Raw genomic sequence first — 24,859 nt, forward strand, 5'->3', positions numbered from 1 at the left:
AGCTAGACACAGTTTAAGAATTCAATATGGACAGGAGGAGGGGAAAAAAGAGGAACTTTTAGCCAATTTAGAGGAATGACCTCAGGTCAAAGGTAGTTTCTTTACCCAGAAACAGGGCTTAAATTTCAACCAGTCCTTCCAGTTTGAGGAAAGGTTATCCAAACCAGAAAAGACAAAAGGTTGGAAATCAAGAGACAGAAAACAACAAGAGAAAACAATTTAAAAATATGTTGATATGTAGCATCGAAAACATAGAACCAGTCTCAGGGAACTCATTTTGTTAAGCTAATGTGTTAGAGTTCACTCTAAAACATATTGTGGTCTGGTTTTAAAACTTGAACCCTCAATTGTCCAAAATGGTTTCCTTTAAAACATTAAATCCTCCATAAATAATGTTGTATTCCTGTTGACCTTCTCTCTCAAATTAATGTGGTTTACTATGAACATGTAACTATGTCGCTGTAAAAAAAACAAACAAAAAATACTGCTCCCATGCTGATATTATTCCAGTCTGAATGGAAGTCACATTGCTGGTAGTTCTAAGCAGGCAGGTTTGCAGCAAATTATCCAATGTCCAGTGTCTTTTCCAATCCCGAGAGGTGAAATCCATATATCTCCTTGAACTGAGATGCTGAAACCCCATGGTTTCAGTGAGGCAAGCAATCATCTCCTTTGGAAAAAAAAAAGCTCTAACATTTTCAAAACCTTGAAAATGTTCCCTTTGAGCCTGTGAAGATACAAACAATCTGTTGATTCAGTGGCGGAATCCTTCCCCCTAAGCCATTATTTGCTTTAGCAGCAATGACAAGGGGAGGAATTTGAGCAATGCCTGTGTATCGTAGACTCATTTCCTCTGAGTGAAAGCCATTTCTAGACAGACAAGACAGCTCTGAAATCTGGTTTATTCCTGCCCCGTTCGCAGGTTAGGCTGTGTAACAGAGAATCTGTATTGCTGTTGTAAAGTTAGGCTCAGGTCGTCAGCCTCAGACACTCGCCTTTGTATCATTTTTTGCAACATATCTCTTTTCTGCATTCCCAAAGGTGAGCATCACACCCATGCATAGAAGTGATAAGTTACAATGTGGGTTTTTGAACTTCCTGCACGGGTTTGAGGTCCACCCATAGCCAAACAAACCCCGCTGTCTTTTCCCAACTCAGCATGAGTGGAATCAGGTTGGTGTTGAAGTTCACCCCAGTGTCGATCTGCTGGATCTCGAGGACCAGTAACAACAGCTGTGGGCCATCCTGCCGTAGGAGGGAACACAACAGCTGCTTGTATCCAGGCCCTAAGGAGAGCTACATCCTAACAACATGAAACCATCAGTGGTTTCCATCACTCCACTATCCATTTGATCTGATATTTTAGTCATATGAATTTTCAACACGCCCCGCTTGCTTTCATTTTCACCACTCTGTGTGTGTACTTTGTCAGTGCTGTATATTTTACGCCCTGAAAAAGGGGTGTGACCTTTAAGGGTAACTTTAAGGGTAACTTGTACATGACATTAGATTAATCAGGACCTTATAATTTGTTGTCTCAAATACTATGCAATTATTAGCAGATGAGATAATAAAAATATTGTTTTGGAGCAAAGGAGTCTGAACAAGCCCCACTTCTGGCTTTAAGAGTGATTTTTTTTATACATATCAATAAAAAAAGTACGACTAGAGAACAGAGAACTTTCTATAATGAGCTAAGGCTCTCCCTGCCTGGCCATTGCCTTCTATGCAATTCCACTCAATTCTCATCTCCCTTCAGTGTTCCATTTGGATTGTCTCCCATTGAGCTGGACTTCTCAGAAATTGTTCTTCAATGGCCAAGGGTCCTGACTCTCTGTAAGAAGCAAAGCATAAAACAAGAGGCTGGTTTTTAACCAGGCCAAGGCTCTCCCATGCTTCATCCAAAGCGACAAAAATTGTCTCTCAATGATATACTAAAATAGCTATATCTTGTTAGCAGGGAGGCTAGTTTTACTCATCACACAACTTTGTGCGATGAGTTGTGTGACTGGTTAAAAGTTTGTGGGTGTGTTATATGCCTTAATGCATTGGGACAACAATGTTGATATTGCACTTCAACTAGTCCGCTTTCACTGTACAGTTTTTGGACCCGCAGACGACATCAATACTTTTGAGGAGATATTTTCGTGTACACTTGCCCCTTCGTGATATTTTCCCTTGGTGTACAATATGTGATAGATTTATGTGTAAAGAGGGCAGGGAGTCCTTTTTTTCAGGTTCTCAAGTTAAAGAAAAGAATTGCATGGCCCGTTACAGAGGTAGATTACCTGTCTTTGTAAAACATGGATGCCAGCCAAGAAACCTCTACTCGCTCCTGTCTCCACTTGTGTCTTTTTTCAGCTGTGTGATTTCTTGCTAGATATGTGAATTGCAATGGGACAAGTCAGATTTTAAAAGAAGAGGTGGGGGGAGATTAAGCTTGTATCAAATTACATGTGCATATCGGCATGAAAGATCTACAGCGATGAAAGCAGCAGTGCTGGGAGAGACTCCAAAACGGCAAGGGCAAACCAAAGCAGGCCGTGGTGACTAAATAGGCTCATGGTGAGAGGGGAAGGTTGGTTTAGAATCATACCACAATTTATTTTTAATAATTTAAACTGTTGGAGCTGCCTGATTTAACCTACTTAAAGCAAACTTTCTTGCTCAGGATAAAGGGCATACATCAACCCAACACACCTGTCTGCTGAGTTATTCCAATGTTACGCCGATAAACCAAGGAGTAAGCATGGAGAATGCAAGAGTTCATTATCGCAGATGTGCTACAGGTCAACAAGGATACTGTATCCATGCTTTATCTGCAGCCAAGAGGTTCAGAAGATGCATCTGGAAAAAAAAGAAGTTGTGCCTCTGAGGTGTGCCGTGCGTTTGTGAGCTGCCCAACAAATGTGACTGGGGGTGGGCACTTATAAACATTTATTGTATTGTTGTGGGACTGTTAGTTTTGATATTTTCTTCGCCATTTGTCAAATGAGAATTTCAATAAATATCAATACATTTGAAAATATGATTGAATGCAGTTACTATGAGCAATTTAGTGATATAAATCACGCTCCGTCATGTGACTGGAGATGCACCAATCCGATATCAATATCTGTATCAGCCCTGATGCTGAAGAAAAATTCTAAAAGCACTGACTGAACAAAATAAAGTTGAGTTGTTTTTACAAGTTTGACCAAGGTTGTCAAGATATTGATGTATTTAAGTGTGCTGTACTGGTGCAGAGCTATAAAATAAATTTGTGATTGAATACATGTATATTTGTGTTTAAAAATAGAAATGCTTGAAGTCAATTCAGCACTTTTTGTTTTATCGGATCGGTATCAGTTCATATGATACATATATTATATCAGCCTCATATCTGAGATTTAGTGTCAGAAGTGAAAAAAGTGGACTGGTGCATGCCTACATGTGATTGGCGTCCAAAAGAAGCATATTACAAAATAGTGTGTGAACTGTACCTTTGTTTTTGTGTCATGTAGTCAAACAGCCAAACAGTTGCCTAAAAATAAGTGACAAATAGTTCTTATTGTCACTTTTATTGTTATCAGAATAGTACCACAAAATATCATGATAAAACTTTAAGTCCATATTGCTCACCCCTAAATATGACCCATGTGGTAAACTGTTCAGAATCAAAGACATCAAATGTCTCGGTTACAGTCTGTTTCAACTCATGTAGAGAACACAGCACACACATGGAAGCAGGGGCTACAATCAGATGAGACCACCTTTGAAGTTTCTGTCCCACACACAAAATGTTTAGGGCTGTGGGGAAGCTCTTCTTTGCTGTAGAAGCCCATGACACCTCAAGCGCATCGCTCATGGGGATGTGGTTGGTGTTTATGTTCCTGTTATTTCCAAACGAGAGCAAGGGATGGAGCAGCTGTTGCTGTGTGCCTTTGTATGCTCACTGTTTGAGTTCCCAGGAGATGGGGACAAAGTGCTTCCAGGTCGCCCGTTAACCTACCTTCTCATTACCAAAGGTCATCCTGCAGGAACGCAATATCGACCTCCCATGGCAAAGGTCACTTATGGATAAGGGGGACTTTGAGGGATTAGGAGAAAAAGAGTGAGGAAGGTGAACAAATGGTAAAACTAATTGCAGTCCCGATTCAACTCACCCCCTCCCAGTGCAGTCCCCCAATCTGACTTAACCTCTTCATCAGCGCCGGTACCGTTGCTTCCTGCATTCACACAGCTGTGCGAGGCAGCATCTGAAGTGATTTTGACTTCTCTTTGGCATTTTCTCAACCAATCAGGCCTCTTTAAGGAATCTAATGGGAAGTGTGTCCCCTCCAACCCCCATCTGTAGGTATCCAAGAGTATGGCATTTGCCACAGGGTGGAGGGGGAAGAGTGCACGCGCGCGTGTGTGTGCGTTTGTTTGTAATACCTTGTGGGGACGATTTTCCTGACATATACTACGTTGTGGGGACCAATTGCCCCTTGTGGGGACCGGAGTCTGGTCCCCACAAGGGGAAACGGTGTTTTTGGGTCAGGGGTCAGATTTAGGGCTAAGGTATGAATTGAGTTTTGGTTAGGGTTGGGGTTAGGTATGTGATGGGTAGGGTTAGGAAAAGGGTAAAGGTAAGGTTTAGGCTGTAGAAATGAATGGAAGTCGATGGAAAGTCCCCACAAAGATAGCCACGCAAACATGTGTGTGTGCGCGTGTGCACGTGTGTCCGTGTGTGTGTGTGTGTGGAGGGGTGCCTATACATTGCATTCCTGACAGAGAGCTCATTAGCTCTGACCTGTTGTTGTGTTCACTCAAACCAGACCAAAGGCATTATCGGGTAGAGATTTAAAGAGGTTAACAAAAGTAGGAGGAGCAAAGAGACAGATATATCCCCCTGGATAAGGCAAGAAGCTAATGAGGAGTTCCTGTTTTCATCTTTAAAAAGTGGAATATAAAGAAAATAAATTTTAAAACGTAATATTTTTGTGTGTGTTTATGGCTAAATAAACGATCTGTTCAATAAAGGCCACTAGACCCTAAAAAGGAAAAAAATGGGGATGGGTAATATGGACTTCAAAATAACATTGATATTTTAGACCTTAACATAAAAAGGCGGTTATTCAATGAATTAGACTGTATGTTTGAATGAGGTTCATTTGTCACATTAAAAGCACTTGAAAGTTGACAACCTTCAAACTGGTATTAAACATATTTTTCATTAAGGTTTTCAATCATTCGTTTGTGTGTATTAATCTATACAGTGTGTTTCAAGTTCAGGAAATAATTTGACTTTTCAATAATACTCTAATTTATTCAATGGGTTTGCAAAATACCCAAAGTGAAACATGTTGTTGGCAACAACATGCTGCGAGAACACTCTGTAATGTGTTTCAAATTGTTACTTGTAGAGGTAATTGAAAATCACATAAAATTCCTCCTAAAAATAGATTCAAGTTTGTGATGGTAACTATGAAGATGGTTGGGTGTGTGTGCATGTGCCTGGGGTAGGGTGTGTGTGTGTGGGGAGGGAGGGGATGGGACAACATCTGGATTTTGTAGTACATGCTTCTGAAGTTTTCTGAAGTTCACTAAGAACACTTTTTGCTTGCGTTCTTCCACTCAGTTTGTTTTGTTTTTCTTTATTCTCCAAACCCCAATCTACACCTCTCACCAGTAAGACCTGCTGAAAACTCCCAATTACCGGAAACATTGGAAGCACTAATGGTTGGACATGAACCTGGAATTATGAAAAACAGACAAAACCTTCACAAGAACCACACTGGAATGTGACTGGATGGATCAGGGAGTCGTAAAGGGTCCTCTCAAGATCAATCTAAAGCTTTCTGTGCAGGACTGTTTAAGGAATGACCAGCATCGGCAAGAGGAAGAAAAGTCTTGTGCTGGCAGTGGAACGGACCTTCTTTCAGAGCCAACAAATGGAGAACAAAGAACGTTTCACCAGCTGCCATCAATCGGAAGCTTTAACAGAAGATGGAAAAGAAAGTCAAGACAAAAGAAAAGAGGGTTTGTAACACCTTAGCAGGGTGCCAGCAACTGCTCTCCAGTCCGCTGGTCTCTCGGTGATACACTTCATAAATCCTTGTGATTAGCTACAGTAGCGGTCTTAAGTGGCACTTAAACAGAACCCCAAAGGGCAAGTTGTTGCGACCTTTGGGCTTCAGAAACGTGGTTTTGGCCCAAGTGATAATTGCAAAAACAAAGCGCGGTCTGTTTCCCTAACAAGAGAGGATGTTGGGAGGATGGGCACAAGACACGGGTAAGGGAAGTAGAAATCAGCAGTTTTCTAATAGTGAGCCATTCTTTTGAAGAATTTGTGGGAATCAGGAGGAATAACTGAATTATTAAGCCGTTAGGCAAACCTTCAGCTAAGAGGTAGTCCGCTTTGCTTTAGTATTCTGGGAAGGGTACTGACCAAAACCAGATCCAGATGTTATTATAGGAGCAAGGCCAGTGTTTTTATAGAGATCATTTTCAAACTTCTAGCTCATCTCGTCCAGCTTTACTCTTAAATCAAAAGGAACACTGAACTGTTTATCGGTTTATAAATTGTATTCCACTGAACACCGTCATCCAAAGGTGACTGGAACGACAGGAGAAGGTCTCAAATGGCTCAAGACGACGTCACAGAAACCTCCACCCGTGATGTCAGAATGACAACGACATTAACCTCACCAAGAGCTGGTCAATAAAAAAAAAAAACTATGCAGCCAACCCCAAAAGCATCAAGTCCACAAATCATAATTAGGTCCACAAAATGACACAGCAGTCCGGCCTGTAGCGCGGAGCCTCCAGAGGTCCATAAACATGCTGTGATTGCGGTGAGAGAGCCGATGGCACAGCACAGGCCGGGTCTGTACGAGAACCACTGACAGCTGACGGAGACCAGGCCGCGGTGCTCTCCAACAGGAACTCATGTTGGAGTAAACTGTACGGGATTCCTGCATACAGTCTGTCTATTAAATTACACTCCGTTATTAATGACAACTATTACTGCTACTCAGAGAGCTTGGTGAAGAACATTTTGCGGCAATTATTCTTTTCTTATGATTACACATTTAAAAGCAGGGGGGAGTAGTAAAGCAGCACGTGTCTTTAAACCTTTTACAGTAGACATTTCCACCAACAGTGCCATGCCAGGTATTTATATCTCTGGATCTTTTTAAATTGTTTGACATTTTGTCATGTTAAAACCACAAAGTGCAACTTTTTTATTTGGATTCTATGTGATAAGATAAAAAGTAGTGGACAGTTGTGAAGTGGATGGAACATTGTTATCAACATGCAAGTACTATGTACAATCGACTTTTTGGGGGTTTACATCATGTTTTGTTATTCCCTCATCAAAAACATGCATGGAGTGTTCCTTTAATTCTTTCATGCATGTTTGAGAAATTCTTTAGTCTCCAATAGCAACCATTAGCTGTGAAAAACACCTGGGTTGACCTAGCTCCGCCTTTGGCGACAAAGCTCCTCCCCAAAACTGCAGTTTCTAAGCTTCCGAGCTCCCACTTCAGAGAGCAGCACTCCGCCGCATCTCTCCCACTCAGCTCCTTCAGACTAGCCAATAGCAATTAGCAAACACCTGGTGCATCTGCACATCTGCCGAGCTCATTACAGGAGCTACTTCTCAGTGAAACAGTGGTAAAAATGTTGTTAAAGAGTTAATAGAGGAATGTTGTGATGACTTCCTGAAGGCGGAGTTTCAGAAAGAGCAGCAGTTGTTTTAAAGAGACAGAGGTCCAATTTCAATTAAGTAACTATGTTACCTTCAGTTCTAATGAAAATGCTGAATATATCAAAAATAACTTACAAAATATGACCATGCATCATCTGACGTTTAGAAATTGTGCTGCTGTCTCTTTAAGAACTTCCTATCCTCTCCAACACCCGCCTTCAGCACACCTTCACAGCAATGGGTCTCCATGATCCTGTTTCAGACTGTAGAAGTTTGTATGATGAGTTCTTCAGGTGTTTGCCAATTGCTGCTGGCTAGACTGAAGGAGCTTAGTGAGAGAGTCACAGGGGAGGGATGCTCCCAGTGAGGAGGACGATCTGAAGCTTGGAAACTGCAGCTAAGAGGACAAGCTGCATCTCAAAGGCGGAGCTAGGTCCACCCAGGCGTTTTGCACAGCTGAATGGTTGCCGTACAGACTTAAGAATTTATCAAATATGCATGAAAGAATCGAGGCAACACTCCAGGTATGTCTTTGATGAGGGAATAACATCATAACATGACATAAAAGTAAAAAAAAAACGACTTTACGTAGTACTGCCCCTTTAAGGAATAAAGAAGCAGGTGCAGTACCATCAAAGCAAGTTGCTTTTCCTCCAACATACCAAAGCCCACAATTATATGGACAAACACATTTCTCTAGTCAAAAATTGTGCAGGAAAGAGCTTTCAAGCTGACCTTGACAGCTGCGGACACGTTGTGTGAGAAGGCTCACGTCTGCGCTTGGCAGCTGGGGGCAATCATGAGTCCGGTCCAATGGGCTGATGTAAGACTTGGACGAGCTCACTGAGGCTAGTCTGTGTCTATATGCAAATGCTGATGTTTTGAGAGAGGAACCTATCTGCTCCTAAGAAGGTCGGAAGAACGGATATCAGCAGGAGAGGTCATTCTTTGTGCGCCACCTATTGAAACCTTGGGATCTGCTAAGTCAGAACCAGGAAATGCAGCTGAATGAACCGGTACTACCAAAACATAACATGCACTCAAGAAAAAGTAGTTTTTTATACTGGAGTATTAGAGATATACTAAAAAAACAAAAGTGTAAAATTATGAGAATAAAGTCATACAAGAATAAAGCTGAAACAAAGTCACAGTGAAGAGAATAAAGTCGTAGAATAATAAAGTCAAAATAAAACCAGGATAAAGTCATAATATTATGAGAATAGTCATATGAAACTGAAGTTAAAATTTTATGAATAAAGTCATAAAATTATGAGAAGTCAAAATAAAATGAGAATAAAGACATAATATTACAAGAGTCAGGTCATATGAGAATAAAGTCAAAATAATGAGAATGAAATCGTAAAATTTTGAGAACAAAGTAAAACTACGAGAAGTCGAAATCAAACAAGAATAATCTTAATATCCTGAGAACAAAGTCACAATATTACAAGATAACAATATTATGAGAATAAAGTTGTGTGAGATTAAAGTCGAAATAAAACAAAGTCATATTACAAGAATAGTCATAACAACATTGCTTTTCTCGTAATTTTATGACTATTTTTGTGATTATATTATAATTTTTCTTTGCGTGGCCCTGATGCTCTGTCATAGTTAGGTTGTTCAGTAAAGTGACTTATTTTCTCCACAAGGAACAAGACTGACATGTTTACCCGTCTTGTGCAGTAAACAGCTAAAGCTCTGTTTATGTGTTTCTTCCAAAAGTCTACATTGCACAGTGTTATAAACAAGTTATTTTACACGTTTCAATCACCTGTTTGTTGCCCTACGAGCATTACTCTATCCATAAAAAGAGAAGTCTAAACCAGGCGAGGGAGTGTGGACTTTGAGGATTCGCTTAATTACTTTCCATGCGTCATGTTCTGCTCGAGGTAGGGCTTGTTTACTGTTATTTTGGGTCTAGTAGACTGTGGGACGCTTGTAGCCTCTATTTCTGGGACAGCTCTCGGTTTTATCCTGCTGCTCAGTCAGACAGTTGACAGGTCTGTCTGTTTGCTTTTGTTTAGCGTTCAGACCCCATGATGTCACATTGTTTGCTTTGTAGGATTTTCTACTGAGATGTGCGTCTTTCAGACTTTATTGTTCACACTGGCATAGGAGAGGCTTTTCCTGCTTCCTTCGTGTATTATTGAAAGTTTTATTACAGATTTAAAGCATTTTTTTAAAAAGTAATAAAGCAATCGCCCTGCTCACTGGATGCACAACATGTTTTCCTAAGAATGTGCAACCATAGTTCACAACATTGTCACAATATCCTGATTAAGAAACATCTAAAAAGCTTACAAAAGTAAATTCTGACATGGGAGAAAACTATTATATTTTAGCAATCACAGTACAATGTTAAAGAGAAAGAGAATATTTAAAGGGGAAGAATTATAAGTTTTCCAGGCACATGGTGCTATTTTATAGCACAATCAAGTAACGATGTTAACTTCAGTTGTTTTAAAAATGACTATATAAGAAATTTTACTTTGTAATCCAACACCTTGAAGTTGGGCCTTTGTCTCTTTAAGAAACTCCGCCTTCAGGAAGTTATCACAACATGGCTCCTGTGCAACATTTTTACCAGCGTTGCACTGAGAAGCACCTCCTGCATGCAATGAGCTCAGCAGATGCGCTGTTGCATCAGGTGTTTGCTAATTGCTGCTGGCTAGTCTGAAGGAGCTAAGCGGGGGAGTTTTGGGGAAGGGCTGGTATGAGAGGTGGGACCTGTGAAGGTTGTAAACTGCAGCTCTGAGGATGAGCTGCACCTGGAAGGCGCTGCTAGGTTCCACCCAGGCGTTTACACGGCTGAGTGGTTGCCATGGGAGATTAAAATATTTCGCAAACATGCATGAGAATGAGGAAGAATCAAGGCAAAACTCCAGGTATGTTTCTGAAGAGGGAATAACAAACAATGCTGAAAAAGTTTTACATAATGCTGCCTCTTTAAGAGCAAAACCTGGCATATCTATAACAGCCACCAAAGGGTGACAACTGGGATCTAATCAGTTCATATGGGTTCCTACAGCTGGCCTGGCTCAATGTCTTCTTCAGAATTTTTTTGTTTCCTTCAGTGTCTCTTGGTGCAGCGCCACCACAGGTGAGGGTGGTAAACTGGTTTTTCAAAGTGTTTGAATTGTTTAACATGGCACACTGTGAAAGTGAACCCCACCACCTGAAAATGTAACAAATATTGCCATTTTGGTTTCCAATTGAGCTGAATCTACCAGACTATAATCTGTAAAAAAAAAAAAAAAAACACCCTTAAGATGGCAGTCCCGTACAGGACAGAGAATTGTATCTGAAAAGTTCAGACCATCTCAAACTGGTTTCTTGAACATGAGTTCACTCTACCTCCAATGGCCTCACAGACACCCTGTTAAAATAGACCAAAATCTCTGAGGAATGTTTCTTAAACAATGATGAATCTACGCCATTAACAATTAAGGCAGCTCAGACGCAGATTTAACAGGACGTACTTACCATTGTGGGCAGTAAACGTGCAGCATAAGCTAAAATCCTTTAGTGAAATACTAAAAGGACAGAAATGGTGTGGAGAAGTGGATTGTGCAATGAAACTGCAACAAAAAGCAAGGGCTTGTATCTAAAGCAGCTTGTACATCCTGCTTTTACTCAACGTTGTTATCCAACAGGGACCAATGAAACCATCCAGCAGGGACCAACAAGCTGCCAACAACCAGCAAGTTGAGCAAAGAAAGAAAGCAGGGAACTGCTAGGACCCTGGGCTCCTACATGTCAAGGTCAAACAAAAATCCAAAGCAAAAAAAAAAGTATTATGGAAAAACTACTTAAGACAAAGAACTTTAAAGTGCTCTGTCGCAATCTCATCCTCTCCCTACCGTCTGCAGAAGAAGCTGCTGCGGAAATGCAAGCCAAATGTTGCTGTAGTTCACTCGTGCCGATATGTACGGCTATGCCTGTGCCTACATGCATAGCTGCACCATATGGGATTGTTCGAACGCAGGTGTGTCTGAACAACTTCATCAACCCGAACGTGCTTTTCGTCAACTTTAATCCCCCATGGAGGACAGGAAACTCCCCGGCACTGAGAGGGAGAAAGGAGAATCCAGAACTTCAGCAGAGAGCTAAGCAAACACTGAGAGAAAACTTCATGCTAATGAGATTAGATAGGATTAGAGCGTGATTAAAACTAATTGTGCGACAACAATGTCTGTCAAACTGTTACACGGAACTGATTCAGACCTCGGAATAAGAAACGACAGATGGACAAAGAGATTACGACACGACTGCTCCGGACGAAGGAAGAAACGAAATACTGTCACGTCTTATAAGGAGTCTGGCTGAAGAGACGACAGGAGCCACTGAGAAAAAGGGGCCAACACAGAGGAGCAAGATGAAAACCAGAAGTTCTCACTCCTAGGACGTTTTCATGTTTCATCTTGTTGTATCCACAAAGTTCAATGAACTGTATTTGAATTAATAGACCAACACACAGTAGTAGCAAAGTTATGAAGTTGAAGGGAAATCATCAAAATCAAGAGCAACCAATCAGCTTTGGAAGTGTGCAGAGCAACATGAAGACCAAGGAACACAGCTGACGGGCCAGGGGTGAGGTTGCGAAGAAGTTTAAACACACTGCCATTTTATAGCACAAAGAAGTTACAATGTTAACTTCAGTTGTTATGAAAATGCTGTATGTATAGACATCAAATATGGCTTACAGGAAGTTTGTCAGCATAAATTAACACCTTGAAATTGGGCTCTGCCGTTTTAAGAAACTTCTGCTCTTTCTGAAACTCCGCCCTCAGGAAGTCACCACAATATGGCTCCTTTAACACTTTAACAATGTTTTGCACTGAGAAATAGCTCCTATAATGCAAAACAGGGAAGGGAAGCTGGTCAGAGCTGATGGAAAACAAGTTGGAACTAAACACAGGATGTTTCTGGAAGGAAGCCTGTTCAACGCTGCCGAGAATGATCCACCTTCCAGCAACACTTAATGGGCCCAGTCAAACTCCAGACCTAGAGCTAACTGATAATCTGTGGCAAGGGTTAAAAATAAACGTCCAAAAGTCTCTACATCCAATCTGGATGAGCTTGAGCTTTGCTGCAATAAATAAGCAAAAATTATGTTGAAAACTGGCAGAGACTTCGCCTCCAAAACAAACATCTTCCAGCTGTAATTGCTAGTATTGACTGGTCAGCACTGAAATAGTTGAAAAGCCATCAATCATTTCCTTCCACTTCACAACCATGCATCATTTTGTTTTGGTCTATCACAAAAAACCACAATAAAACATTGAAATTGTGGTTATAATGTGGAAATGTATGAAAAAGTTCAAATGAAATGAATACGTGGTTAGGATATGAATGTTGCTCAGCAGCTTTACAAATCAATCTTTCGGTGTCAATGTTAGCTGAAACAAAAATGTTTTCTCTATCATTTTTGCATGAATCCATCATTTATCCCCCAATGTTTCAATTTTATGTCATTAAAATAACATTTTTTAAGTACTACTTAAAAAAACTGAGATTCTGTTTGTCTTCTGTCATTCTAATGACTTGTTAGGTAATTATAAACACACCTAGCTAAAATCTATAAGGATTTGCAGTCTATAGATTGTGGGGGGGAAAATGAAAGAGGGCAGTTGAAATACATCTGTGAAATACTTTTCAGTCCAGAGAGTCTCAAATATGCCTTACATTTGCACATTCTTTTCTTAGTATTTTATTGAGGCTTCAGTCTCGTAGACTCCATTCAGGGAGGGGGGGTGCGATCGTGAATAAAGTGGAGAAAATATCATCAAATGCTTAATCAATGCATTTCTAAACTCAATATAACAATTTGATCAAAAACAGACTATAAAAGGTTACAGTTAGCCAAACAATAAGGTTTTCAACTCACCAACCTCGTCAACCTTAGCATTATTTCAGATGTTTACACTCTGTTGGGAGTATCTACTCTGATTTTAGAGCAACTTCCATTGAGGTTTTCAGATTTCCTGTGTAGATAATCGAGTCCTAACTTCTTCATAATATAAACTTTGCCTTGACCACACCTGGATCCCTTTTGGCACAGAACGGTCCTGGCGGAGGGAGGAAAACATTTTTGAGAACAGAGAGAGAAAACTGTTGTTTGATTGGCTCACAGAAAGTTACTTCCCCCCACCCCTTCAGCTTTATCTATTCCAGTAGGAAAAGTATTCAGAGTTAGAATTCATATTTGTTGTTCAGGACGATTTTTTATGACTTGCATTAAAAAAGTTACATTTTGAAGACAAAAGTGGTCAGTATTTGATCTCCCAAGCAAAGAGTCCGGACAACAGAAACGTTCAAAAGCAGAGAAGAATAAAGTGTCTCTAAACCTGCAGAAAGAGAGAAAAGAAAACAGCGAAACCACAACAACAAACATATGGATAGGGCTGTCACTATAACAAACTTTGCTGGACGATTAATTGTCCAAGAAGTTATTGCAATGAATTATGATATTGTTGTTTTGAGGCCATTTTCAAGTAATATAATGGTAATGGCATAATAATGCAAGAGCACATTAAACTTTAAACTCGAATGAATATTTAACACTGGAGCTGGAAGACATTTTTAATATCCATCATAAATAAAAAAGCAACAGAAACAACAAATAAAACGGAAACTGAAGTCTCCGTAATCAAAACTGTCCTTAATAAATGCTCTAGTTGAGACCAAAGCACCAGACTGAAAACTTCTGTCATCCAATTATTGGTAGAAAGAGAGAAAAAAGAAAAAACAATAAATTATGCAAATGGAATTGTTTTAGCTCTTTTTAATTTATCATGCAATTAATTGATTTATTGTGACTGGTCTACTTTTCATATGCATATACAGTTATAACATTATTGAAAAGTGCACAGTATGTGGTAATACAGGAAGTATTTAGTGGCAACTGCAGCCCAACTGTAAGTGTATCTGATAAACACCTGAATCTAAAAAGAAAAATAATATAACAATCAGTATATTTTGGAATGAATACCAGAAACAATTGAAAGCAGGGAAGCATAAAGTGTTTTAAGCAGCTACTTTAAGAGAGCAGCAAACAAGGAGTTGATGTGTGGCGATAAAGGAGCGTATTGATGTTCTTATCAGAGCGTGCAGCCTCTCTTCCTGCATGTCCTTCCTACTTCCTGCTCAGCTCACACTCCTCCCGCCCCCAAAGACCTCCAGACTCAGGCAAACTGCACACGTCTCGTTCCTCCTGGCAGTGATGCAGAGGAGGAAAAAGATCATCAGAATAAACCGGCTTTCCAGCTGTGATCATAACAGTCCAACAATGCTGCCACTTTCCTCTCTCCCAAGCGGCGCACACTGAGGCATTATGGGTCTCTACGGAGGCTGTGAAAAAGGTCCGGGCACTAAATGCAGACATTGTGTGAGAAAACGATGACTAACCGGCAGTTTCGCGGCAGCCGATAGAGATCCCACGTTTATTTTTAGGAAAGAAAAGCTTTTAATGTTCAAAAATGTCAAACGTGAATTTTGACGTGCCAGACAGTTTGAGTTAACCTGCATGGACTCTGTTAAACTGCATGATGCGAGACTGATTTAGTTTCCTGTTAGAAGACATTCAGGATTTCCCCCAGTGTATAATAAGTCTGGCGGGCCACCAGGCTTTATTTGTGGCCCCACCAGGCTAAGCTTTGTCTGTTTATTTATATTTGTCTTTTTTAAGATTTTGTATTTGGTGTTTAGGTGTTATTAACATCTTCCAATAAGAAAATTACCTAGTGATATTTTCAAACTTACCTTCAACATTAAACATTTTGTAACTCAAAAACAGCGGAGACCATGACATTACACAACAAATCTGGAACCACATGATGAAAAACAGCAACAAAGACCAGTTTGAATAACCTGGTTACATGGAATGAAATGAGTTTTGGAACGAGTGACAGACATTTACAAAATAGGTTTGTGCATAAAATTATGTAACTTAAATTAGTTAGTATTAGGTTAGCACAGCAGCTTGGCTTTTTCTTAAATAACAAAATATCAAAGAATTATTCAAAATATATTCAGTGGGTGAGTCGACGATATTCAAGTATACTTGAAAATTGGAGCAAGCGACGACACACAACCTTATTATTTTAAAACCAGTTTTGGAGCATTTTGAATATATTCAGAAGTCCCAGGACTTGGAACTGTAATTCTTTACAAAATCTATTTTTTACCACAATTCTATTGGTCTCATAGCTGATAAGTGATATTTTTGGATGTAATACAATATTTCCCTACCCTTTGGACAACGTGACAAAAAGACCACATCACTGACATTGCCTCCCTGCTTCTGTTAAAAGACCCCGGCAACCCGGAGCTGCGTCACAATCCGCGTCACAGACAGATCTTTCTGTTTGGACTGGATCTGGTGTTGCTGTAGTTCATACATGCACAAAGTGGAGTTGGGATTTCAAAGCTGAAAATCAGAAGGGAGTGGACTCTTAATAGAGCACCATCTACACAGAGGGAACAAAGCAAAGACTTTTTCAGCAATAACAGCAGTTCTGTAAGGGTACATGAGGCTTTCTGAGGACTCTTTGTACTCAGGGTAATCACTGTATTCATGGGTGAGTGAAAGCAACATACAGGCCATCTATTACCACTGTGTATTCCTAGAAAAAAAAACCTCACATTCCCAGTGTTCGGCTGTCGTCTACTGCGGGGGATGTGAGCATTTTCTTTAAGCTAGCTTAACAATATTCAAGGTGACATTGATAGTCTGGTCAGTCAATGCACTTACCAACCCTTCTTTTAATGAAAAGTAATCCCATACATGGCTGATGATGCCATGGCATTCAGCTGAAAATAGCAGAACGCCCTCAGTGAGGCAGGCTGGGCTGGTTTATCTGACGGATTGAATTAACTCAATGCTGCGGCGTTTTCTCAAAATGTAAAGGAAAACAGAGGCAGTGACAAGGTCATGGAGTTAGTGTGAAGTGACTTCTCTACATAGCTGAAGGAAATTTGGTTCTCTGACATATTTACCTGGGTTTGACCTGTACCAATGGTTTGGTTTTGAAACCGTTACAGTTTTATGTCAACGTATGCCTCAAAACAAAACAACCAGGCCATAACTGATGTGTATGTTAGGAAGGGGAGACAAAATCTATTTCTCGATGCGTCAAGGTGCAGATTTGGATGATTCTGACAAGGGATGGAGCGACTCCATATATGCTTCAATAAAAGTAAAAAAAAAAAAAAATCCTCTAGGCAAAAGCTTTTGCCCGAATTCTTTGTTTAATTAAATATTACTTTGTACTGTGATTCAAAGTGGACTGTTATTGCGGTTGCACAGCATGCTTCTGTTCACATCAGCTGTGATAGGGAGAGAAAATGGATACTAGGCAGAAAACAAGGGCAAAGACAACAAAAAGTTTTAAGTTTCGGTCTCTATTGAAAAAAGGGAGGAGAGACCAGCATCTTCATCAGCATATGTGTCCAAATTTTTTGTCAAGTGGGACAAAATCATCAATACAGATGGGGCCAAAAAACAGAACACTGAAATTAAGCAATTACAGAAGTCCAATATTTTTCATACGCATGACTGAAATTCATCACTGCCTTGATAATAAAACATCTGATTTCTCCATCCACATTTGACTTGTGGCCACTAGAATATCTTGAGTTTGATTACCAAAGAGTTACTGGATTTAGAGAGAATACCTGAGTTAACCTGTAAACGTAGAGTAAAGCTAAATCCTATTTCACGTCAGTAAGTGAAAAAGTAAGACCAGGCCGTATTTGCAGAGCCTCCAGAAGCACCGTCAGCAGAGATAACTTAAAGTAATCATTTTCTGTTTGACCTTATCAATCTCCGGCGGAGGAATGTGAAGGAATTTTGGCCTGCTCTTCTTCACAGCACATCTTTAAGTTCACTGAGGTTTTGCTGGCAGTAGTTCATCAACCGTTTTCTCTTCAGGTTCCGCTGCTGAATTTCAATCAAGCTGATGTCTTGACCAAGACTGGACCATTGCAACATGCAGATTCTCTTTCTTTTAGATCCATTTTAATGAGATGTGTTCAGGATTGTTACCCTGTGGCAAAAGAAAAAAAAAAAAAATAAAAAACTCAGCTCCAAGCATTGGCCTCACATTTATCAGGAATCTTGTGATGGTAACATCTCTGTTTTCTCAATAAGCTCTGCATTTATCAGAACCGTGAGTCCATTTTTTTTTTGTATGGCTGCCTCAGTGAGTCTAGTTCAGAGGTAACTGAGCCCATGACTGGAAGGCACTTGAGCCAAATCTGATTTGACAAGGCCCAAAGCTCCAGGGTCAGGCCTCAGTTAGAAACATGTGTCTCTGGGAGAGAGTACTGAGCTGTTCCTTCAGCCAGAATGAATTCTCCAGTTTGGGCAACAAACCCTAATGAGGCTGCGCTCCGCGGGGGAGAACCAGCACCGACTCTGGGGATTTGTTTTGAAGAGCCGCCCAACCAAGGACAGATGCAGTGACGCAACACACCTTCTTAACATCGCTAATGTACAAAAAAAAACAACTACAAACAATGCAAGGACACGGTTATAGCAGCATACAGCACTGACGTGAACTTTTATGTGTTTTAGTTGGTAAAAATAGAAAGAGCAACACAAAACAGTGCAGATGTATGAATGGAAAGCAAAATTACACATTTAATAATCTGAAAAGTCTCTTGTCATTAGGGCAGCAACTAAAGATTATTTTAGTTACCAAGTATTCTGATGATTAATCCGATAAAAGAATTGGCACATCTATAGGTTTTTCAATTAATCACTTATGACTTTTTATACAATATTGTAAATACATTAAAAGATGCAAATAAAAAAATCAATTAAATTCCCTTAAACAAGAAATGAAACATTTTGTTGCCTATTTGCAATAACATAGCATTCTTTTAGTGAATTTGAATCAAGTGAATATAAGAAAATGTCTTCTGTTTGACCTTATCAAACAGAAGTTTTATGTCAACGTATGCCTCAAAAAAAAAAAAAAAAAAAAAAAATATATATATATATATATATATATATATATATATATGAGCACATCGTCCATTGAGGCTTTGTCCTCAATGGACGATTGAGGACAAAGTCTCAATATATATATATATATATATATATATATATATATATATATATATATATATATATATATATATATATATATATATATATATATATATATATATGAGCACATCGTCCATTGAGGACAAAGCCTCAATGGACGATGTGCTCAGCAAATGTCTCAGACAATGGGGAACAGAGGACGAGGTGCTGGAGGAACCATCATGGGAAGACAAGCCCCTACATGGGATGTACCACCGACAAATAACTGAAGTGGCTGATATCAGGAAATCCTACCAATGGCTGGAGAAAGCTGGACTCAAGGACAGCACAGAGGCCCTCATCCTGGCCGCCCAGGAACAGGCCCTAAACACCAGAGCAATAGAAGCTCAGATCTACCACACCAGACAAGACCCAAGGTGTAGGTTGTGCAAGGAGGCCCCTGAGACAGTCCAGCACATAACAGCAGGGTGTAAGATGCTGGCAGGGAAAGCGTACATGGAACGACATAACCAAGTGGCGGGCATAGTGTACAGGAACATCTGTGCAGAATATGGACTGGAAGCCCCGAGGTCAAAGTGGGGAACACCCCCAAAGGTGGTGGAGAATGACCGAGCTAAGATCCTGTGGGACTTCCAGATCCAGACAGACAAGATGGTAATGGCGAACCAACCGGACATTGTGGTGGTGGATGAAGAACAGAGAAAAGCCGTTGTGGTGGATGTAGCAATACCAAGTGACCACAACATCAGGAAAAAGGAGCATGAGAAACTGGAGAAATACCAGGGCCTCAGAGAGGAACTGGAGAAGGCCTGGAAGGTGAAGACCACAGTGGTGCCTGTGGTCATCGGGGCCCTCGGGGCAGTCACCCCCAAACTGGAGCAGTGGCTACAACAGATCCCAGGAACAACATCAGACATCTCAGTCCAGAAATGTGCAGTTCTAGGCACAGCCAAGATACTGGAGGAACCCTCAAGCTCCCAGGCCTCTGGTAGAGGACCCGAGCTCAGAGGATGAAAGAGACCACCCACGGAGGGTGAGAAGGGAATTTTTATGCTATGAATATGTTGTTTCATCAGCAGATGGCCTTTTTTGAGTCTGTAAACTCCAGTTAACAATTAATCGATTACTAAAGCTGATTATTTCAATAATTGATTCATCACAATTAATCCGATTCATCCTTTAATTCTTCTTCTCTATTGATCATCATAGCTGCATCTGGCTTGATTTAGGGGTATCATGTGAACGAATTAAGATAACCATTCTAAATAATAATAATAATAAAAAAAACATCTACTTTGACCTTGTTTTAGGGTTGTAGTTTGGTTGCCATCCTGCAGCAGGCGCTGCTGATCATCATTAAGTGAAGCCAGTTGATACAGAAATAAAGATGGCGGAACCTCAGAATTTTAAGAAAAAAGCAGTTTATGAATGAATAGATAAGATCAATCAACTTTTAGATTAACTCATTAATAGGGTTGCATGTCTGGTTAAGCTACTGGCAGAGAAGATTGAAAACCGCAAGAATGTTGTTTGAATTACAGTTTCAGTTTCATATTGAAATGATGAGCATTGCAATAAAGAGAAAAGACTGTCTATGTCAAGGAAAAACTCAAAACAATGACTGCGGCTCATCTTTTGCGTCAAGAAAACAAGAATGTCAAAATCAGTTCCAAGTTTCCATCTGTGGTTGATATTCACAGAAGAACTTACAGAGAAGAGACAACAGGATAGAAAATGTCAACGTTCAAAGAGATTCCCATGTTTCCGATCTGCCTCTTGGCTTATTCCACCTGAACTGCATTATCTACATTATCCCCCCACCACCACATAACCCCACTTCTCTTTCTGTGCCCGTTATTTCTCTTCAGGGCAAAGAAAAAAAAAAAAAAAAAAAGACATTACAATGATCCGTTCTGACAACTCTGTTGACCACAACTCTTTTTTATTTTTTACACCTCCCCTTTGCCAGAGGGGGGCAGAGGAAAGCAGTGGCACTAATACGCAACACCTGTTCCTTTTTGGTTTCTGTCAGTATATCTCACATATGAACAGTGACAGCTGCGGTGCCAGCAGTGATACAGCACAGTTCTTCGCCAGGGCCGATGTAAAACGCAGATAAGTGGTGGTGCGTTTTTCAGAGCACTTCTTCCCTCATGGGGCCCTCTGGAAGTCAAAAAAAAAAAGGCACAGAGTCCAGAGCCAGTAATATTTCACATCTGGAATTCAGGGAGCACCAATCGATTTCTTTAATCTCAAGCCCAGAGACTGGATGGGAAAAAAAAAGCCTATCAGTCTGCCTGCTTTCCATTACGAGCGCCATAAAAACGTTGAGTTAGGGGCTGATGTGACGGATGCTCTGGGGTAGGATCCATGACTCTGTCTGCTTAGGTTAGCCTGGTGTCATCTAGGATTAGTCAAGATGCAGGCAGAAAGCTACAGTCTATAAAAAAGGAGCCAAGATCAAAACGAAAATCTGAATTTTCTGGTAAAAACAGGACGAAAAAGTCAAATCAAGTTTATTTGTATGACACAATTCAGCAACAGGCAGTTTAAACTATAAAAAAGAGGCCAAAGTTAGCTAGTTTTGCAAGCACAACTTTAGCTAGTTATGCTTGATTTCAGTAAATACCCATTTTGTTTACTGAAATAGGTGTAAAAATAAATCAGGGAAGGATATTTGGGAGAACAAAAAAAGCAGAATTACTTAATCAAATATCTTTTGAATCCATAATAATAATATTGCCATAACATCACACAGGGCACAAAGGGAGGCTATTTAAAAAGAAGTTAGCGACAAGGCAATGGGAGGATTTTCTTCATTGTTGTTTGGTACACTGTCTACTTACTGGTATTCTTACATTTCTGATCTCTAAGAAGAAATATATTGCATATTTTTCTGGCTAATACAGATTGCTATGCTCTTGACAAAGAGGCTAGTCTGCTGTTCTCAGGCCAAGACTGAAACTTTGAAATTTAAATCCTGGATAGCATTTCATCCTTAATGAAAGCAAAAATATTTGTCTCCTATAAGTCTAACTCAACAGGCTTGATAGCGAGGGGCTTTGTCTCCCGAGGTCCAGAGACAGTCTCCACCCCCCCATCCCTTCCCAGTACGACAATCCGTCCAGCCAAGCTGTCAGCACCGGACGGCACAAATCCACGCTTTGTAGCAGTTTCTTGTCTCCACAAAGACAGACAGAGATTAGTAATGCTGGTGCCACAGGGGTCCGCGGGATCCACCGGTGTCTTCGTCCTCTGGCTCCACATCAAAGAAAGTTTGAATTATAGACACCAAGTGTGCGGTCATGCTCCTTGTGGCATCCGAATCCCAACATGATTAACCCCTGTGCCGCCGAGAGCGGGCCAGGATAAATTACAAAACCAACAACTAAGATGTCAACGACGGAACGAGAGGTACGCTGCTTTTCGACAGCTCCATCCGTCCACCGTGACTCCGGAGTGTGGACACGTACAGTAAGGAAAAAAGAAACAAACAGAAACACGACGGGGTTAACCTCTGCTAGATTGTTGGTCTGCACGTGAAAATGAACTTTCCTTCAACCATTTTACGGTCATACATGACATAACCAGAAGATGATGCACATGATCCAAAAATAGACCCCAAAAAACAATTATTCATTATTTCCAGGTCAAGTTCAAGGTTGTATTTACAAAGTTGCTTCTATCCATCGGTTATTTGGTCAGTGAACAACTTTCAACTTCCTACGTAGAGATGCACTGATCCGATATTAATATCTGTACTGGTCCCAATGTTGAAAAGAAATTATAGATCGGGTCCCCAGTCCATAAGGGCAGATCTATTCTGTCTAATTCTGAGCATTTAGTTTATATACTTTAGATCAACATCAACATTTAGCACCATCTACCATCTTTTTTGTGTTTTTTTTTCTTTTTGTTCTTTCCTTTGGTTTATTGTTTTGTTTGTATTTCCTTCTAATTCATGTAAAGCACTCTGAATTGCCTTGTTGCTGAAAATGTGCTATAATTATACAGCACAGGTAAGGTAAGGTCATTTTACAGATAATACGACCTTACCTTACCTGAGCGATGTCATGCCTTACCATTTATTTTGCCATTATAATTAAAATGTCTAATTTGCAGGATTGTTCACACTAATCTGTAACAAATCTCAGAAACAAAGCACTGTTTTATTGTTCAAAGAAAATGACAAAAAGCTAAATTTGATTTGATGCATTACCCTTTAGAAATCAGCGCACGATTTACTAACTTTTTCCAACCTCTTCCCCAACTTTCCGTTTCCGATATAAACGAGAAGGCATCATCTTCCTTCAAACTACAAGCCAGGATGAAACATCTGGAAAAAATGCTGTGTATTATCAGAGCAGCAGATAAATGCGTTCTCAGACCAGGCTATTAAAGCTCAGAAGACATGTGGGATGAATTTTGTGACAATGAGGACAAATACCAGAGTTGTGAGCTAAAAGGTAACGGCAGGGTTTTATCCCGAACATCAAAAATAAAAAAAAGGAAAGAAAAGTACGCACACACGCTAGATTAGGTGCACAAGCCGAAATGGCATCAAAAAATAGCATCGAGACCAATTTTAGAAGCAGAAAGATTTGCCCTGCAGATGAACAGGGGGTCACGGAGGAACGTTGGCCAGATGCGGACAGGAGCCAGAACCAGATATCAAGCAGCTGTTATGGACAGCTGGCCCTGCCAGTTGTTTGAGGGGACTGGGAGGCCAGCGTGAGGAATTCAAAGTCATTTTTGAGGGGGGAGGGAGGGAAATGCAGCTCAGAATGGGACAGACCTGGCTATCTTCAAGATAACGCTTCCTTTTCTAAATCACAGGGCGCTCAAAACAAAACCGCTTTTGAACAATCACCACGGAAAGAAATTAGGCTAAACACACAGCAGATGTACTGTTTTGGGAGGCAGAACACTTCCACAACAACTTAAAGACCACACACACACAAGCACGCACACGCACAACTCTAGTGTTAAAACAGAAGTCTCTTTACTCACATCATCAGTAAATGATTTCCAGCCCTGTAGATGATGTTTACTTGTTGATGGACATTGTTTGGTTTAAAAGCAACACAAGGAATACCCAGTTAAGCAGAGGGAATACCAGGCGTGAGAGCGGCCTCTAGTGGCTTCTCTTCTGAAACGCACACGAGCAAGACGGAGTAAACGCGTACCTCCAGGCTATTGTTGGTGCATCTCTTCTCCTTCTCATTCATTACATGTTCACACTGTGAGTGTAAGTGTGAAATTAACAATCGAGGCGTGTTTTTGTTTACTTACTGTGAATTCTCGGAAAGATCTGTGGGGTTGTTTTTGTTTAGGTTTTTTTTTGGTCCTGTGGCAATAGGATGAGTTCACCTGGCAGCTTCTGAGGAATCCTGATGAGAGAAAAGCAAAAACTAAATGTTAAGTTAGACATGTACCAATCAATTGTCTAGACAGTTTTCTTTTGATCGCAGGTCAGATACTTGGAAAAACAGGAATGTGTTTCCTCTTTTTATTAAGGAATAAACACTTAGGATTTCAACAGCCATAAGTGCAAGAACCAGCAGCACCTACTTTGATTTATTACAAAATTAAGGGGTCTATGCTTTGACGCATTAATATTTCTGTCATGATTAAAAATGTGCTGTACAATAAGTTGCCCCAGTAGTTGTTGCGATAAACAGTAATACTGTTGTTTTGGGACCATTTTCAAGTATTGATAAAAGGCCTAACACTGCAAGTTCACCCCATCAGAGATCAATAAACTTTAATTTTGTAAAGAACGGTTTTAAATGACAGAAAAAAAAACTGTAAATAGAACAAAAATATTTACTGTTTTTGTTCTGTTTACAAAAACTGTAAATTTTTTTGTTTTATTTATCGAAACAATAAATAAAATGGATTATGAAGTCTCTGTAAACAAAATCTCCCATCAAGAAGTATTAATAATTAGAATGGAAATGATTAGGCACATTTTAATTGGTCATGCGATTAATTATTGCGACAGGAGTATTCGCTACCTCTATAAAGTAACCTGCAGCACATATTATGGCACGTTACCATTTCAAGCATTTTATTTCTTCTGAAAATTAGAGTTAGTAAATCAGGTTACAAAAGGAGGTCAGAAAGTT

The 24,859-nt window shown here is 40.1% G+C and overlaps 1 protein-coding gene across 1 annotated transcript in view; it reads right to left on the reverse strand.

Moving 5' to 3' along the window:
* The window catches only part of disp1 (dispatched homolog 1 (Drosophila)), an 86,413-nt gene that overhangs the window by 60,287 nt on the left and 1,267 nt on the right, over window positions 1-24,859 (reverse strand). Inside the window, exon 2 of the mRNA XM_014973747.2 lies at window positions 24,024-24,121. The gene's annotated coding sequence lies outside the window, so the exon portion shown is untranslated. The remainder of the gene's footprint in view (window positions 1-24,023; window positions 24,122-24,859) is intronic.

Source organism: Poecilia mexicana, unplaced genomic scaffold (genome assembly GCF_051168715.1).
Source record: "Poecilia mexicana isolate PSO_F unplaced genomic scaffold, ASM5116871v1 scaffold_21, whole genome shotgun sequence".
In the NCBI taxonomy this organism is placed as follows: Eukaryota; Metazoa; Chordata; class Actinopteri; order Cyprinodontiformes; family Poeciliidae; genus Poecilia; species Poecilia mexicana.